The 15984-nt window shown below is 46.8% G+C and overlaps 1 protein-coding gene across 3 annotated transcripts in view; it reads right to left on the reverse strand.

Moving 5' to 3' along the window:
• SLC22A23 (solute carrier family 22 member 23) overlaps positions 1-15984 on the reverse strand; it is a 183452-nt gene that overhangs the window by 33108 nt on the left and 134360 nt on the right. The gene's annotated exons all lie outside the window — the stretch shown is intronic.

Raw genomic sequence — 15984 nt, forward strand, 5'->3', positions numbered from 1 at the left:
TATGGTGAGAAAGTGACTGTGAGAATGACTTCTGCAAACACAAAAGGTAACCCGGTGGAAGAGCCACAGCGGCTTCTCTGGGCGACAGCTTTGCAGACGGCTGCTGGGAGAGGTTGTGGCTCCGGGAGAAGGAAGGGTCCATGGAGCAAATGGCTCTCCTCGACCCCCGGAGCAGGACAGGACGTTTCAAAAGCTGCAAGTGGTTAATTCTTTCAAGCTCATTATGGGGTAGTATATTATCATCCCTCTTTTACAGATCGGGACACTGAGGCAAAGAAAGTACAGGCACATGGCCCAGCGTACACAGCTGTTAAATGTCAGCGGTGGGGGGGGGGGGTGAACCCATGACTACAGAGGTTGGGATCGCTCCAAGAAGGATGTAGGCAAATCTGAAGTCTCCACCCACCTGCTCTGGTCCTAAACCCTGCACAGGAAGAGAGTGAAGAGCAGAGGAAGGGCAGATGGAGGACTCTGTTATGCAGACGCCTCATCCATCTACTGAAGATCACAGGTCTGAGGGCCTCTGGCCCCAAGGCAAATGATGGCTTGTTCTGAGGCCTTCTCCAAGGTACATCGGGGTGGTTAGAAGGTCCCCGATTCCTCAGGAATAACTTCAGAATCCCAAAAGTTCTGAAATCCAAAAGCCTACTGTTTAATTCACTTGGAGATGAAGCCTGAACCGGCCTGACTTCACCGGAGGCAGAACCAGACCTAATGGATATGAGCATTTTGAGTCTTGGGCATGGCTTCTCCTGAACGCACAAACATTTCCCTGCAGGTGCATGGGATATCTGACACTGAGTAGCTGAAGATGTGATGGGGGTTGGGCACTTCAGAATTTGGGACAGGCGAGGGTGGGGCAGCATGCCGACAACACAGGCAGTGTCCTGTCTGGGTCCCCTGATGGCGTCTCGGCAGTCATAGGTGGGCCACCATCCGCTGACCTACAGCTGGGGAGACTGGATCAAAGGCTTGGGCCATGAAATTCATTTTGCATTAAGCAAATCACAAATAAATCCATTCTCTACTTAAAAAAATAAAATATTCCAGCCCTCCTTGACCCCTTTCCCCAATCCTGGTGCCCCCTAGGTGGCCCCCATCTTCCCCTCGTCCTACCCTCCAGGGGTAAATACACCTGCCTGGGGCGGGGGTGAATCCTTCCAATTACACTCTGGGCATTTGTACACTTACAGATCTCAGTGTTTCTTCTGCTATAGCACACTGCCCTCCAGTCAGTGAAAAATGCCAGATCACCCTCAAAAATTCCCTTCCTCTCAGCCTGTACCAGTGGCGCAGAGACCATCTCCCATAAATGTGTGCACAGTGGTTTCCATCTCCAGGTCCTAGATACGACCTACACTAACTTTCTGCTTGTGGGCCGGGGGACATGAGGCTGCTCCAACTTCACAACAACCTGAGCAGCATCATTTTCTGGCATGTACTTGGAACATGACAGAACCACCAATCTACAGGTCACTCACCCTGTGGCCTCAATTATTCCACAAAAAGCCAAGAGTCAGCAGTCAAGTGAAAAGGGCCTTTGACTCTGTCACATGTAGCTTTCAGAGGCCATCCGCTGAAACGCAGACTTTTGCCAAAGAAATCTGAGGTTCCCGCTCAGACAACCATGTTCTTGGTTTGACGACCCCAGGCCAAGGAGCAAAGGGCACACGCTGACTGGGGAAAGACAGTGGGACAGCGCTAACAGGGGAAAATACAGGTCTTCCCACCCTGATCTGGCGCGTGAAGGCTCACAGGCGCTGTAACACAGATGTGCCTTGTGCCATAATGTAAACTCCCTCATTGCCCACCAAGAGAAGGCAAACTTACAAAAATGAACTGCAGAGTCTGAAGGGGGTCTCTGATTTGTACTTAATCCAGCCCCTCAGGTCAAGCACATGGGCTGGGCCACTGCCATGCCCTCCTGGGGGAAGAGGGTATCATCAGTGGCAGGGCCAGACCTGGAACTTGGTCTTCAGACCTCTAGACCAGTGTAATTTTCTGCATGTCATGCTATTTAACACATTGCTTCAAAAGCAGGAAAATCTATTTTAGGAAGATGCCCACCAAATAGCTACAATGAAATGCTGACTCTTAAAATAATTTTTTTTAATGTGTATTTATTTTTGAGAGAGAAAGAGACAGAGCTAGAGTGGGGGGTGGGGGGGAAGGAGAGAGAGAGAGAGAGAGAGAGAGAGAGAATCTGAAGTAGGCTCCAGGCTCTGAGCTGTCAGCACAGAGCCCAACTAGCTGTGAGATCATGACCTGAGCTGAAGTTGGATGCTCAACCGACTGAGTCACCCAGGCGCCCCTGAAGTGTTGACTCTTACAGAGTTATATGGAAAATTTATTTTCATGGAAACTTATTTTCCCAATAGTGTCACATAAATGATATCACCATGTCATCATAGGTTGATAACCTTTCCATGTTTTCCTAATTGATACCATGAGATGGCTATTCTCCAAAGCTGTGTGTCTGTGCAATTCAGACAAGGAGAATCCTATCTGCTTCTCCTCTCCAGCAACCCTGATTCACCACATGCTTTTCAGACCACAAGACTCTATGATTTAACAGTCATGTGTTTTTTCTGATATACTTTCCTATCTTTGCCTTCATTCCTGCTTTTTCTGTTATTTGCTTAAGTTGTAAGCCCCTCCGATTTACATTCACGTGGACCTGTTTCGCACCTTGGTCTCTGTAACCTGTATAGTCACTCAGTAGAACTGGTAATTAAAACTCAATACTGTCGGGGTGCCTGGGTGGCTTAGTCAGTTAAGCGTCCGACTTTCGCTTAGGTCATGATCTCGAGGTTCGTGGGTTCGAGCCCCGCGTCGGGCTCTGTGCTGACTGCCAGCTCAGAGCCTGGAGCCTGTTTCAGTCTGTGACTCCCTCTCTCTCTGACCCTCCCCTGCTCACGCTGTCTCTCTCTCTCTCTCTCTCCTAGAAATAAATAAAAATATTAAAAAAAAAACCAAAAACAAAACTCAATACTGTGGTCCTTTCCTAATACTATGAAGTGAGTAGTTTTCCTTGACATTTAAAGATAAAACCAAGTATTTCTTCTACCCAATTGGAGAACCTGACACAGACAAGTATACTATTTAGGCTGTCTTCTTCCTAATTCATTTAACACCAGCTCTGATAAGATGCCACCTTGGCAATTCTCTACATTAAAAACATGTCTATACTCTTTAAATTACTGTCCTAGAATATTTATTCATAAAGGAAATGCAGGATAGAGGTTACTAATATTAACAGCTAATACTCTTATTAATTTTATCCTGAAGTGTTAATTTTAGGGTGATATGTGTGGACAGGTATGCCTTCACACTGTCAAGTACAACATTACATCATTCATGGAATAAATGTGTATGGGACATGATCAACCTGTCAGCAGAGAAAAACATGTCAATTAACAGGCACATTACAGGTAAGAGCTTCCAGAAGGTAGGTCATCCAATGTAGAGGGAAGGACACAAGTGGAGGAATTGGGGGGTAGGGTCATGAAAGGCTTTGTAGAAGTCAAGTTTCCCTGAATGTGTATGCGAGACAAAATCTCAGTCTATACTAAGATTGCTTCTGATTTAAAGAGGTAATTGTAGCTGTTGGTACTCAGGTTATCACCAAATAGCACATGAAATCCTGAAAAGAGTCTCAAAATTTAAAACAATGAAATCAAAGTCTAGAATTGAATGTAATACAAATTGGGAGAGTATCTTTCTAGCCCAAAGCTCTTATAATAATATAAGCTTGGTTTCTGTAGATAAGCTTTCAGTTGGATTTTTTAAAAACTTTAGTTCTGTCTGGTGAGTGTATATAACATACACACACACATACACATATATACACACATGTGTATATATATGTATGTATGTATATATATAAAGGTTAGGTGGTTGAATTCAGGGGATAGCAAGTGATATGAATTAGCTCTTTTTAAACAAAAGTTTAAATCATTATTTGAGTTAAACTTAGTAATTAAGGGAGAAGGGATGAGTATCATGAAATCAAATAAAAATTGGCTTTTAGGATGTTTAAACCCCGAAGTCTTCACGAGACAAATAAACTCTTCATATAAATCTCTTTACAGAATATAAAATTCTTTCATAATTATGAAAGAATCTACTTATTTATCTGTCACATAAACTCAGAACTTTGTGTCTCTAATGTTTTCCAAAATGGTATCCACCTAAGAGCCACGATTCTTCTGTTACAGAAAAATTATAGAGGAGATACATCAGGAACCTTGGGTTTATATACTAGTTTTGTGACCTTGGGCAGGTCACATCACCCTCTGGGCCTCAGTTTCCCTGCATCTGTAGAATGGGGCAGGGGGTGTGGAATGACACCAAGGCCTTACTAGGCACCAACATTCTCTAGATTTATTTCATGGGGCTAATGGTGACTATTGCCTAATTCTGAAAGGTAAAAAGGATCATGGCAACGCATTGTACAAATATTCTAACGCTGCTTTAGGTTTTTGCCAAGCAGAATGAAGTCGGTAACTAAAATGTTTTTAGAGGTAGCCTTTTAAATAAGCAACTGCGAATACCTAACGGTTGCGATAAATTTAAAACGTCCCTCAGTTCACGTTCTAAACACATGAATGCTTGGAATTCACCTAAAAATATTCTGTAGCCTTGAGTGCACCTGGGTTGATTTTTTTCACTTTCTTCTTTATATCCTCGTTTTCCAACTCCTTTTACTAATTTATCCACGTAAGCAATTATGAGGCCACAGGAAGTATGAGGCACCCAGGGCATTTAAAACGTAATGCTACAGGGAGAATTAATTTGGCAGGTATTTTTGCAAATCACATTAAAAAAATGTGATGTTGAAAAACAACTGGAGGAGAGAAGTAGGCAGAAGAAAAAGGCTTTACGCTGCATCTGCTTCTGACTCGAATTTTATTGGCACCTCTGCCGTAGCCGTCTGTCCAGGGAGTCCAGTCAGTCTTCACCCCGGAGTCCACTTCTCCTGCCTGGCTGCCTCCCACCCTAATGATCAAGGAGGCCACGGAGGCCACACATTCCTGGTCTCGTCAAGAGGGTGGCCCCTGCCGCTTCCGCTCTGACCTTGTACCTGGTTCTGGAAAGCGGCTTCTTAGCATGCTCACCCCTCCCAATCTCAACAGAAATAGTCTGTGAGACTGAGTGAGGTCAGCCTCATCTGTCCAGGACCCCCACTTCTCATAGCACCAGGCATGCACTTTGCCAGAGTGGTCAGCTGACGGGGCTGGGCCCCTTGGCCACACACTCTGTTCCTATCCACGTGGACTTTTGCCAACAGCCAGGAGGGCAACCCCTTAGCATCTACCACTAGACATCTGTCACCGGCAGGCCATCCACCTGCTTTCTGCCTGCTCCCAGTAGTCCAAACCCACCACTCCCACAAAATACACACGTGCACGTGTGTACATGCACACGCGTCACACGCTGGCCCCCCGAGGTCTGCCTCGTTCCAAGGCTCAGTGCTTCTCCAGCTGGCTCAAAGCACCCCAGCTTCCACAGGACAGTGAGACGGAATGCTGTGGCACAATCCAGGCGTGGGGACAGTGGGGACAAAGGAGGTGGTAACATTGGCCTTTTGAGTAGAGGCTACATCCTCTGGCACAGCACGTGGTATTTAAGGACCACATGCTCCCACGTTCACTGGGCTTTCTCCACTTTCACGTGGAAGCAGTTTTGTTGGCCACAGGGGTTCCTATTATTTTACATAATCTCGGCAGACTCACAAGTTAAAAATGGGGCAGCCTCTTGCCTGAGGGCTCCCTAAAATTCCATGCCATTAGCAAATCCCCAAACACCAAGTCAGAGAACATTTTGATCTCCCTTTTAATTGCTCATTCAATTGTTACGATCAAAATGTGGGCTACCATTTTTATTTACACATTTGCCTTGGTCAGTGTTACCTAATCTTCCTGCCATCTGGATAATTGGTACAAATGGGATTTGAGTAATTTCTTTTGGCTTTAAATATCCTAGAAGTCTCCCCAAATTAACTATCTGATAACCTGTAAAAATAATTATTGCACATTTTCAAGCTCCCAGAGGCTGTATGCTTTTTATGCTTCACCTCTTACACTTTCCTTTGAGGCAAGCATTTTCTCGAGTGACTTTACTGTTGGTATAACTGAATTCCGCTTCCCTCCTGCTGTGCAGGGAGCCCTGCGGCCCTTATTTTTACCAGTAATAGAGTTGCAGCATGTGGTACTTTGACCCCCTTCTGAAATAAAACTGTTTTTGATGGAAAAAGGTGTTGGGTCCTTCAAGTGTGTGTGGGAAAGAAAAAAGGCTGATAATCGTTAGAATGAATATATGTCTGTGTATAAAATTTAATTAAAGGGTTGGGGCACCTGGGTGGCTCAGCTGGTTGAGCATCTGTCTGACTATGGCTCAGGTCATGATCACGCATCGCGGGTTCAAATTCCACATCGGGCTCTCTGCTGTCAGCACAGAGCCTGCTTTGGATCTTCTGTTCTCCCCTCTCTGCCCTTCCTCCGCTTGTGCACATGCTCTCTCTCTCTCTTAGAAATAAAAAGTAAACATTAAAAAAATTTTAAGGGTCTTTTTAAATAATTTTAACAATGTCAAGAAGTAAAATTAATTCATCCATTTAACAAATTTTTATTGAGCCCCCATTAAGGAAGTTACTGATAACCTAATGATTTTAAAAACTGCTTTTGTGAGGCACCTGGGTGACTCAGTTGGTTAAGCATCTGACTTCTGCTCAAGTCATGATCTCATGGTTCTTGAGTTCGAGCCCCGCGTCGGGCTCTGTGCTGACAGCTCGGAGCCTGCATCCTGCTTTGGATTCGATGTCTCCCTTTCTCTCTCTCTCTCCCCTTCCCCAACTCACTATGGGGCTCTCTGTCTCTCTCAAAAATAAACATTAAAATTTCTTTTTTTTTTTTAAAAGAAGTGTTTTTGTAAATGTTAAACAAATACTAACTAAAAAGAGGAACTAGAAGAGAGGACGTCCCAGGTGAGAAACGTTGCTTTGTGCCCAGTGCATGTTGCTCTCGGTGGGCCAGTGCTCTCACCATCTGCCTGACATTTTGGGTCCCATCCCTGAGGCCTAGCAGCAGCACTGCACATATGGCTGAGCCAAGAGGCTCATGGTCCTCATCCTGGCTCCAGATTGCTGGCTGGTTTTCACATTCTGACTCAGGTACCAGTACTAGGACAGCAAGGCAAGCTGCTGAATAGCTCTGTACCTCAGTTTCTCCACCTGTACTGGAGGCCATCCTAGTACCTACTTCAGAGGGTCACTGAGAAGCGTCAAGGGGCTAAATTACCAAAAATGCTTGGCAGCACCTGGAGAGAAGCAAACCCTCCAGATGTGTTAAAAATTGGAATTATTCTAGGAGAGCCTGGGTGGCTTAGTCAGCTGAGTATCTGACTCTTGATTTCAGCTCAGGTCATGATCTCATGGTTCATGAGTTCAAGCCCCATGTTAGACTCTGTGCTGACAGTATGAAGCCTGCTTGGGATTCTCTCTCCCTCTCTCTCTCTGCCCCTCTCCTGCTTCAAGCACTCTCTAAAAATAAATAAACTTAAAAAAGGTGGAATTATTCTGGCCAAAATATTTCTGATGATACTTAAAAGAGCCAATGATATTTAAGGACCATTTACATATTGGAACTGTTAGTATATTTTTTATGCTGGATATTGATCTAACCTGAGGCCATTTAAATGTTTTACAATGGCTTTTTCCTTGAGAATTTTAAAAATTAAAATCTCTTTTAGCACATTCCCTTTTCCTAAGGGTTTTAATTGTTTTACTCCTCTACCCTGTGAGTTCCTTATGACAGCATGCTCTAATTTCCTGTCTCAAGGTTTATCTTTCATTTGGGGAATTGATACTATTACGTATTCTCCATGTTATGCAGTGCTGCTCGATCGTCTCTAATTTCCTCATTATTTCCCACACGGTTTATTATCTTCTTACTGCTTTCCCAGATGCTTTTGATGATCACGTGGATTGCCGACAGCACTTTTTCTCTCGTCAGGATGAATCGCCCACTGAACAAAGCACTCTCCAACATATCTGTTCTTTCTCGAAGCAGCTCACACAAAACACGCATTAGGTGAGTCCAAGATGAGACTCTGCCCTAACTTGGTACTTGGCTAACAGTCTTGGAGGAGAGCAAAAGAACCGTATGCAATGCTCTCCTGCATTTGGAGGCAAAAATTCACAGGAAGATGCCCCATAGCAGCCTGCTTGGAGGGCAGGTAAACAAGGTGGGAGAAACCTTTCCCTCCCCTTAACCTTGATCACAGGCTGTGATTTCAGACTCCCAAACATACCTGCATATAGGTTTATGTTCGCATAGTGCGGATAAAAGTATTAGATCCAGCACCCAGATTTTCTGTCTTCTTTCATCAGTTCCAGGAATACCTACGATGTCTGCTGTCTGAGATGATGAGACAAATCTGCTCTTCACTGTGGAACTGGATTGGACAGCCAGATTGTGCATATCTCACTGATGCTTGAGGATGGCATCTGTTTCCTTCCCTACAGAGCTGAGAAACCTCTTCCTACAAGGCGTATGGCTTCTCCACAGCTGACTCAGCTCTTCCTCCATGCCTCAGCACCACCTTTATCTGGGGAGTATCAGGTCCCTTAGTCTATGTGCAGGACATCTGGCTTTTTCTTCTGTGATATACTCATCATACTTCTCGACCTTGAGCGCTCGTCAGCATCTGCTGGAGCACTTCTTAAACCACAGAACTGTACCCCACCCTAGACCTTCTGGCCCAGTCAATATGCCTGGGATGGCATCTGAGAATCTGTGTTTCTAATGCGTCCAAGGTGGTGATGATGCTGCTGGTCCAGGGACCATATAATGGGAGCCACTGATGTTCAAATACTAGCTTTTAACGACTTTCTCACACTTCTGAGTGTTCTGGTGAAGCTTTCTGAATGTCCTGGTTTCCCCAGCTAAAAACAGGAATAATCCCACCAACCTAATCCAAGGGTTAATGGTTAATACAGGGTCACACACAGAAGCTTGCAGCTGATCTCGGGAAAAGTGTGTTCCTAAAATCTGCAGACACGTTCAAATCAGTATATATTACTGTGCCTCTGTGACAAAGGAGGCTCGAGATCTGAAATGGGATGTTTTCCTCCCTTGCCGAGCTGCTCCAAGAGGCAGGATGGTGTTTGCTGTGTTCGCAAGGACACCTCTGACACCAAGCAAACACTGTGTGAAGAACGGTGGGTATTCTCATGCTGCAATGACAGCACTCATGGGGACTTACTGAACTGGCATCACAACTGTCCCCCAGCACATGCCAGGTCCAAAGCTGACGTGCACGTGTTTTTACAAATAAGCATTCGTATTCAGCATCACCAATTTACATTTTGAGGTATAGTGAGGTCACATACTGACATTTTGGAAGAGCGGCCATACATCTTCATCATCTTTGATTCACACTTAATGCTGTTTCCTCCAAACACTTTATATAGACACCATGCGGGTGCTCTGTCCACCACCTTCTCACCTGTACCATTCTTCTACAAAGAGACCCACCCAGAAAGCCAGATGCCACCTGTTCTGTGTATCACCTTCCTGATTTTCCACCCTGCGATTTTCATAGATGTTCTCACTTATCACAGACCTGGATTCCCAAACACACTGCCTCACAAGGGTTCCTGGCCGAAAAGGGCACTCTGTCACCGAGCTGTGTGTCCTGGGGCAGACTGCAGCCACCTGGAAGGGACACCTGCTACACACTTTGTGCAATCAGACAGCAGGAGCCTTTCCAAACCAGCCCCATCTTCCACTCTGGGGTCACTGGCCACTTACACATCCAAGCAGAGGCTCTTAGATTCTCCCTTCCTCTAGTATTTTGGTTACTGAATCTGTGCCTCCACTGCCCCCCACCCATTTGTTTTCCATGAGCCTGGAAGAATTCCATATTTCTTCTGGAAAAAGGATAGATCGGTATGATTTACTTCTAGATTAGCATGGAGTTCTACTGCGCTGTCTTAAGTCATCATGAACGCCGAAGCAAAATGACTAAAGAAGCACTTCTATTTGGTCCTAGTGTCCTGAGGGACAAAGGCAGTGCGGATCTTGGCTTCAGGCACTAGCATCTGCCCGTGGAGTTACCCACTACTTCTGACAGGATTTTTATTCAGGTAAGAAATATTCACAGAATCCTCTCTTCTGTTTTTGCTTCACCACAATGTGCCTCAATTTGACTCTGTGAAGCATGCTGGAATATCAGCTCCCAAGCAAGCATATCCTTTCCTTCTCCTGGGCCACCTGTGAAGCCCTCCCTTCACCTAAGCCTGGTCCTGCCTGGACCTGGGAGGTATAAGCATCCCTGGCAGCTCATGCAGTGACATTAATCTCCTATCTTGGCTTTACCTGCTGGAGCACAAATCATTCACATGCCACATCTGCCCCAGAATTCAGTTGTCCTCACAACACCCCCCCCCCGCCCCGCCCTTAAACCCTGTCTGGTCCCGAAGCACATCATACCTTTGCTGCTGCCACCTCTTCCTGACTGGCTCCTCCAGCCCTGGGCTCACTTCATTCCAGAGCATTCTGTAATCCTGTAGCTGCCATAGGGCCGTGTATTAATCATGCCCTTTTATTATCTATATTTTCTGACGTTTCTGGGAGGAAAGACTGCCCCTCCCAAGGTCAGCCAATTCTTAGGGACAGCCAACAATTTACCTGTGAGCATACCTTTCAGATGCAAACCAACCAGAGCCCATACCCCCCACCACCTCCTCTGTGGCTCTCACCCTCCGGCTGCTGTCCACCTGCTCCGATCACCCCAGGGCCAGATGCCAGACAACCAGGGGCAGCCCCTGTGCTCCACAGCCTGCAGAAATTACTCCAACTGGCCAACCTGGAGCCCGCCTACCCTTCCTAACCCCTTACTTCCAGCAGAAACCACAGCAAAAGCTCTTGCCCACATTCCCCTCCTTCCTTCTGCCTCCTGACCAGCTGGTGCGTTCCTGTGAGGCCCCCAGGACGTGGTGTGCCCCCTTCTCTAGGGAACCGAGAGTAACAACCTGTCTCCTCAGTGGCCATCATCTCCTGACCTGCTGGCCTCACTCCACACCTGGGTAATACAAAACCCACACTTCCAAATGGGCTGGCTTTCAGTCATGGCTCTGAGCTCGCCACCCTGCTGCTCTCTGGATCAAACTGTCCCATTCTGAATCCCCACCCCCATCCCCCGGCAGCTGGTCACCTTGTTTCTGGGGATGGACTCTCTGAGCTCTACCCTCAGGACAGGACTTCATGCTCCAGTCCTGGTGGGGTCTCCAAGCCGCAGAGAGCCCTGTCTCCGCACCCCAGGAAACAGCTTGGGCCGCTGCTCTCCTGTCCTCATGCGCCCGGCAGCACCCCTAACTGGGGCCACTCCCAAACACACCTGAAATCACCTGCCCCCGGTGCAGACGTGCAGATGTAGCCCTGTCTCTCCCGGCCCGTGCAGCGGCCATCCTCCCCTCGGCCACTCTTCCCCCAGCCACCAACAGCAGACGGGACCTTCTCACAGCACCGACCAGAGCACACTCCTCCCAGGCTTAAACCTTGAAGCGTTTTCATGCTTTTAGAACAAACCCATGTTGCTGAAGGCCCCGTCTGGTCTGACCCCACTGTGTGTCTGAGCTTGTCCTTTGTTCTCAGCCCCAATGGCCTTCTTCCTCTTCTAGTGGAAGCCAGCCTTTGCCCTGCTGTTCCCGTTTGCCTATTTTCTCACCCAGAACCTTGTGTGACTTCCTCTGTTTGATCCTTTAGTTAGGTGTTAGCCTGAATGTCACTCCTCAGAGATGCCATCCTGATCACTACTCCTCTCTACCCACTGGATGGTTTCATGTCTTCATAGCGGTGGTTATTTGAAGAATATTAGTTGCTCGTTTATGGGTTTATGGTTTCTGGCCTCCCTTCCACCCCCATATAACTCACTGTAATGTATGCTGCAAATGAGGAGAGATTTTTGCTCACATGCCTGGGTCCTATCTAGAATACGTGGACAGCATTTGGCACAAGGTGGTGGTGACTACTTTAATACATTATTTGAATCCATTTCTCTTTAAGTTGCTATATTTCCTAGAGTTCCTGAGATGCAAATTTCTCCATTTATAGTTCTGAGCCCTCCTAATGGATTCCCATGGACCCTGTGAATTCTGGCTGTGAGTTCATCCTTGATGACAATTTTCTTCCACATGAGTCTTGAGTGCCTGGCTCCAGTGATTCTCCATGGGAGGTTTCATTCTCCAGTGATTCTCCAGAGAGTCCAACGAGCTTCACTGGTTCTTATGTTAACTTCTCAGCTTTGGAGAACGGTTAAAATTTGGAAGCCATTGTCGTGTGGTGCAAGACTTCAAGCCTCCACTGTGTTAAGGGTGGATCATTTCTGCCCTCAGTCTGAAGTGTTAGCCAGCTTTGGAGGTGTGTCCCTGTGGTGGGCAAAGACTTTCTAAGTCTGTTATTAGAACAGTATAGTTCAGAGTCCTAGCTTCACTCAAGGAGCTCAGTTCTAAACGCAGAGAGGGCTTGGGATTGCAGCTCCAGCCCTCAATGCAGTTGTTAAACCTCTGGGCCTCTTTCTGGCTCATGTGCTCTGCAGACTGTGTCTGTGACCACTCCTGCTTGAACATTCTCCTTGCTCTGGGCCCTGGGAGTTCCCCTTTCTGGCACTGGAGCTCAGCACTGAGGAAATATTTGGTTGATACAGTATCTTATCCAGCCTTGGCTGTGTGTTTAGAGGGCCCCAGTCAGTTCAGCCCACCGTATGGACCATAGAATCCCTTCTGGCCAATCTCTGCCCTTTGTCTTATTGCTCCCAAGCCAAGACCCTATGTCTTGGTGACACTGTGTTACGCAGTTTGGCTTATGGTCCTTATTAACACACCTGCTTCTCCATCTGCTCTTAGAGGTACTAAGAGCACCTGGGCAGTCATCATAAATACTTGCTCATTAAAAGGAAAGCGAGAGGCTTTTAATATTTTGTCACCAACAGCTGGCCTTGCTGGCTGGTGTTGCAGCTCTGTCCTCTCCCAGCAACCTACTTCATCCTGTCCAACTATGGAGCCTTCAGGAGTGACGAGTTTCCTACTGCAGCAGGTGGGAGGAAGGGTGGCAGGCGATAAAAAGACCATGATTCTTACAGAGACTTTCAAGGCTAGAGGTAAAGGTGGAATATGTTTCTCATCACTGATTTCTTTAGCCTGCTCCTGGCCACACCCTGGTTTCCATGCATGTGAACAGGTAATACAATCACATTCATAAAGTAGCTAATATTTATGAGCCCTTGTAGGTCAGACCTGTGCCAAGCACCTTAGAGAATAATATAAATAAAAAATAATTACAGTAAAATCTCAGATGGCGAGTAACTTGTTCTGCGAGTGTTCCTCAAGATGAGCAAACATTTCTAATAAACTTTAACTTGACAAATAAATGATGTCTTGCAATACAAGTAGTACGTGACACCGAATGTCACATGATCACAGCTGAGTCAATGGTTCTTGAAATTCGCTTTGATTTACGAATGCTTTGGATAAAAGCATGTTTGCAGAATAAATTATGCTTGCAAACCAAGGTTCTATTGTATTATGATGATTGCATCACGTTAACATATTTGGGTAGAGCTGGTCTACCCCGAGGGCAGCGCCAGAGCTGTAATCACATGGCGTCACTGCCTCAGCACGTCTGTCATCTGTTGGACTGCACATGTCTCACTTATTAAAGTACCCTGGATGCTCTTTTTCACTATAAAGTTTTGTTTTTACATTTGTGAGTTTTAAAGGACTTTCTTTCTTAGGTTTTATAATATATTTAAATAAATGGATATCCTACCTGCCATTAAACCTTGATATACCTTTTAAATTTAAATAAAAAATAAAATATGAAAAACAAAGCCCCCAGTCCTTTACCATGTGGGTCAGGCCCACGAACCTATTCCAGGAAAACCTTTTTGTTCCATTTCTCCCCTGCCAGGTGTCCTCCTAACTGGGACAGGTGGGAACAGCACCTTGCTGCGACTCAAAGCTGAGATAGGGTGGGGGGGCACGGACAACTCCATCTGCCCTTACAGGACTGTGAGCCCCCAGGAGGCTGTGCCTACCTCATCCAGTCCCCCAGGGGCCAGCAGACAGCCCCGGGGGCCCTTGGGCACTACAGTGAGAGGAGATGGCTGAGAGGATGCCAGACCTCACAGAGGATCCTCCAGGGCGAGGGTCTCCAGCGGTCAGAGACAAGAGGCAAAAGCGCAGGGAAGGCAGGAGGCAGAGCGGCATGTGGTAAGAGAGGCCTGGGTTCAAGGGCCAGCTGGGGGACCTCAGTTTTGTCATCTGTACAATGGGGCGATGAAATACAAAGACTGAATAATCTACTATTTGCCCAGAGCTTGCAGTTTGTGTCGACATGGAGCAAACACGGTAGAAGCATTTGTTAAATAAATAAATGCCCTTGAACTCCAAAACAAGCAAAGCAGACTCGAGATGCAGCAAGGGGAGGAACAGGAAGAACTTGTGTAGAGGATTAAAAGGAAGAACTGCCTACTCCATCCTGCTTTGGGAAACAATTTCATTCCTTGTTTCTTGAGACCCTGCTGGAGGGAGCAGGACATCCCAGAACACACACAGCTCCCACGGGAGGGGGTGTGATGTCCAAACCCAGTGGGCAGGCAAGGCTGGAGGAAGTGCGGGGAGAGGAGCAGAGGAGATGGGCACAGTTTTGGCCCCTGATGAGCGGCTCCCCGGCAGGTGGCCTCTTTTCATCTGTCACTGCCAGCCTCTGCTGCTGCTGAGGCTCTCCTGATCTAGGGAGCAAGAACCGGGCTCTGGGGAGAATGTACCTGTGCCCTCACCTTCCCCCCACCCCCCGTTTCTCTGCTGCAGGACCTACCAGCAGGGTGAGGCTAGGGCCCAGCACTGGGAAGTTAAAACTTAGAAAAGGAAGCCCGATTAACAGCCCTCTCTGCTCCTGAAAGCTACGACACAACTGACTTCTTGCCAGGAATTTGGTTTTCATCAGTGACTAAATAAGAACAACACAGCGCTGCATGTGTTATCTACACTACAGTGTCTCGCACCGTGTGTGAAGTGAGTGTTGGCATGAAGAGGGGCTGGGAGGGGCTGGGAAAGAAAGAAAAGAGTTATTTATAAAAAAAGCCGAACACTCATTTTTTTCCCCCTGAACATCTCTCTATCCAAGAGCAGGGTTTTCCAACCTTGGCTGTTCGGCCAGCTGATAAACATCGATGTTTTTAAAAATCTGGTTGCTCAGGTCAGACCCCCTGGCCCTGTGTGTTTGGTTGTTTCCCTCCTACATTCACCCCAGCCAAAAGCCAGTCACACGTGGTTCTAAAAGTCCTAGCGGACTCATCCAGGGCAGGGGAGGACAAACTTCTTCCGTAAAGGGTCAGAAGATATATATTCAGCTTTATAGGCCACTTTGTCTGTGGTGTACCCAACTCCACCACTGTAGCATGAAAACAGCCAGAGGTGATGACACTTATGTAAACATGTGGGCAGGCTGTGCTCCAATAAAACTTTATTTCCCAAAACAGATGGCGAGCCAGATTTGGTGCATGAGCCATATCTCTCTGTCTATCCTGAATCTGGAGGTCATAAGGGGGCTTTCCTAAATCACTCCTTGAACATCTCTGTATTCCCCACCTCCCAATACAAGAATCTTCCTGTTGCAAATCAATTCATAAAAATCATGTCCAAAGAACCGAGCAAGCAGGCGTCCGAGCAGACTGGTAAGAGGGCAGATTCCTGGAGCCGGGTGAAGGGCTCCCCTCTTCTGTCTACTTTTGTGTATGTTTCAACATTTCCCAAGATCAACTTTAAAAAATGAAATTTCATAAAAGAGAAAAACTGCCTCACACACACCAAAAGCACAAGCTGAAACCGGCAAGAAGCCGGCGCACTGTGGGACCCCAGTGGTTTGCTTCATGTGTCTCCTCCCCAGGGGACACGCCCTTCAGAAAGCGTTTGCAGATGCA

The sequence above is a fragment of the Hyaena hyaena genome, unplaced genomic scaffold (genome assembly GCF_003009895.1).
Source record: "Hyaena hyaena isolate Hyena2069 unplaced genomic scaffold, ASM300989v1 scaffold_282, whole genome shotgun sequence".
Taxonomy (NCBI): domain Eukaryota; kingdom Metazoa; phylum Chordata; class Mammalia; order Carnivora; family Hyaenidae; genus Hyaena; species Hyaena hyaena.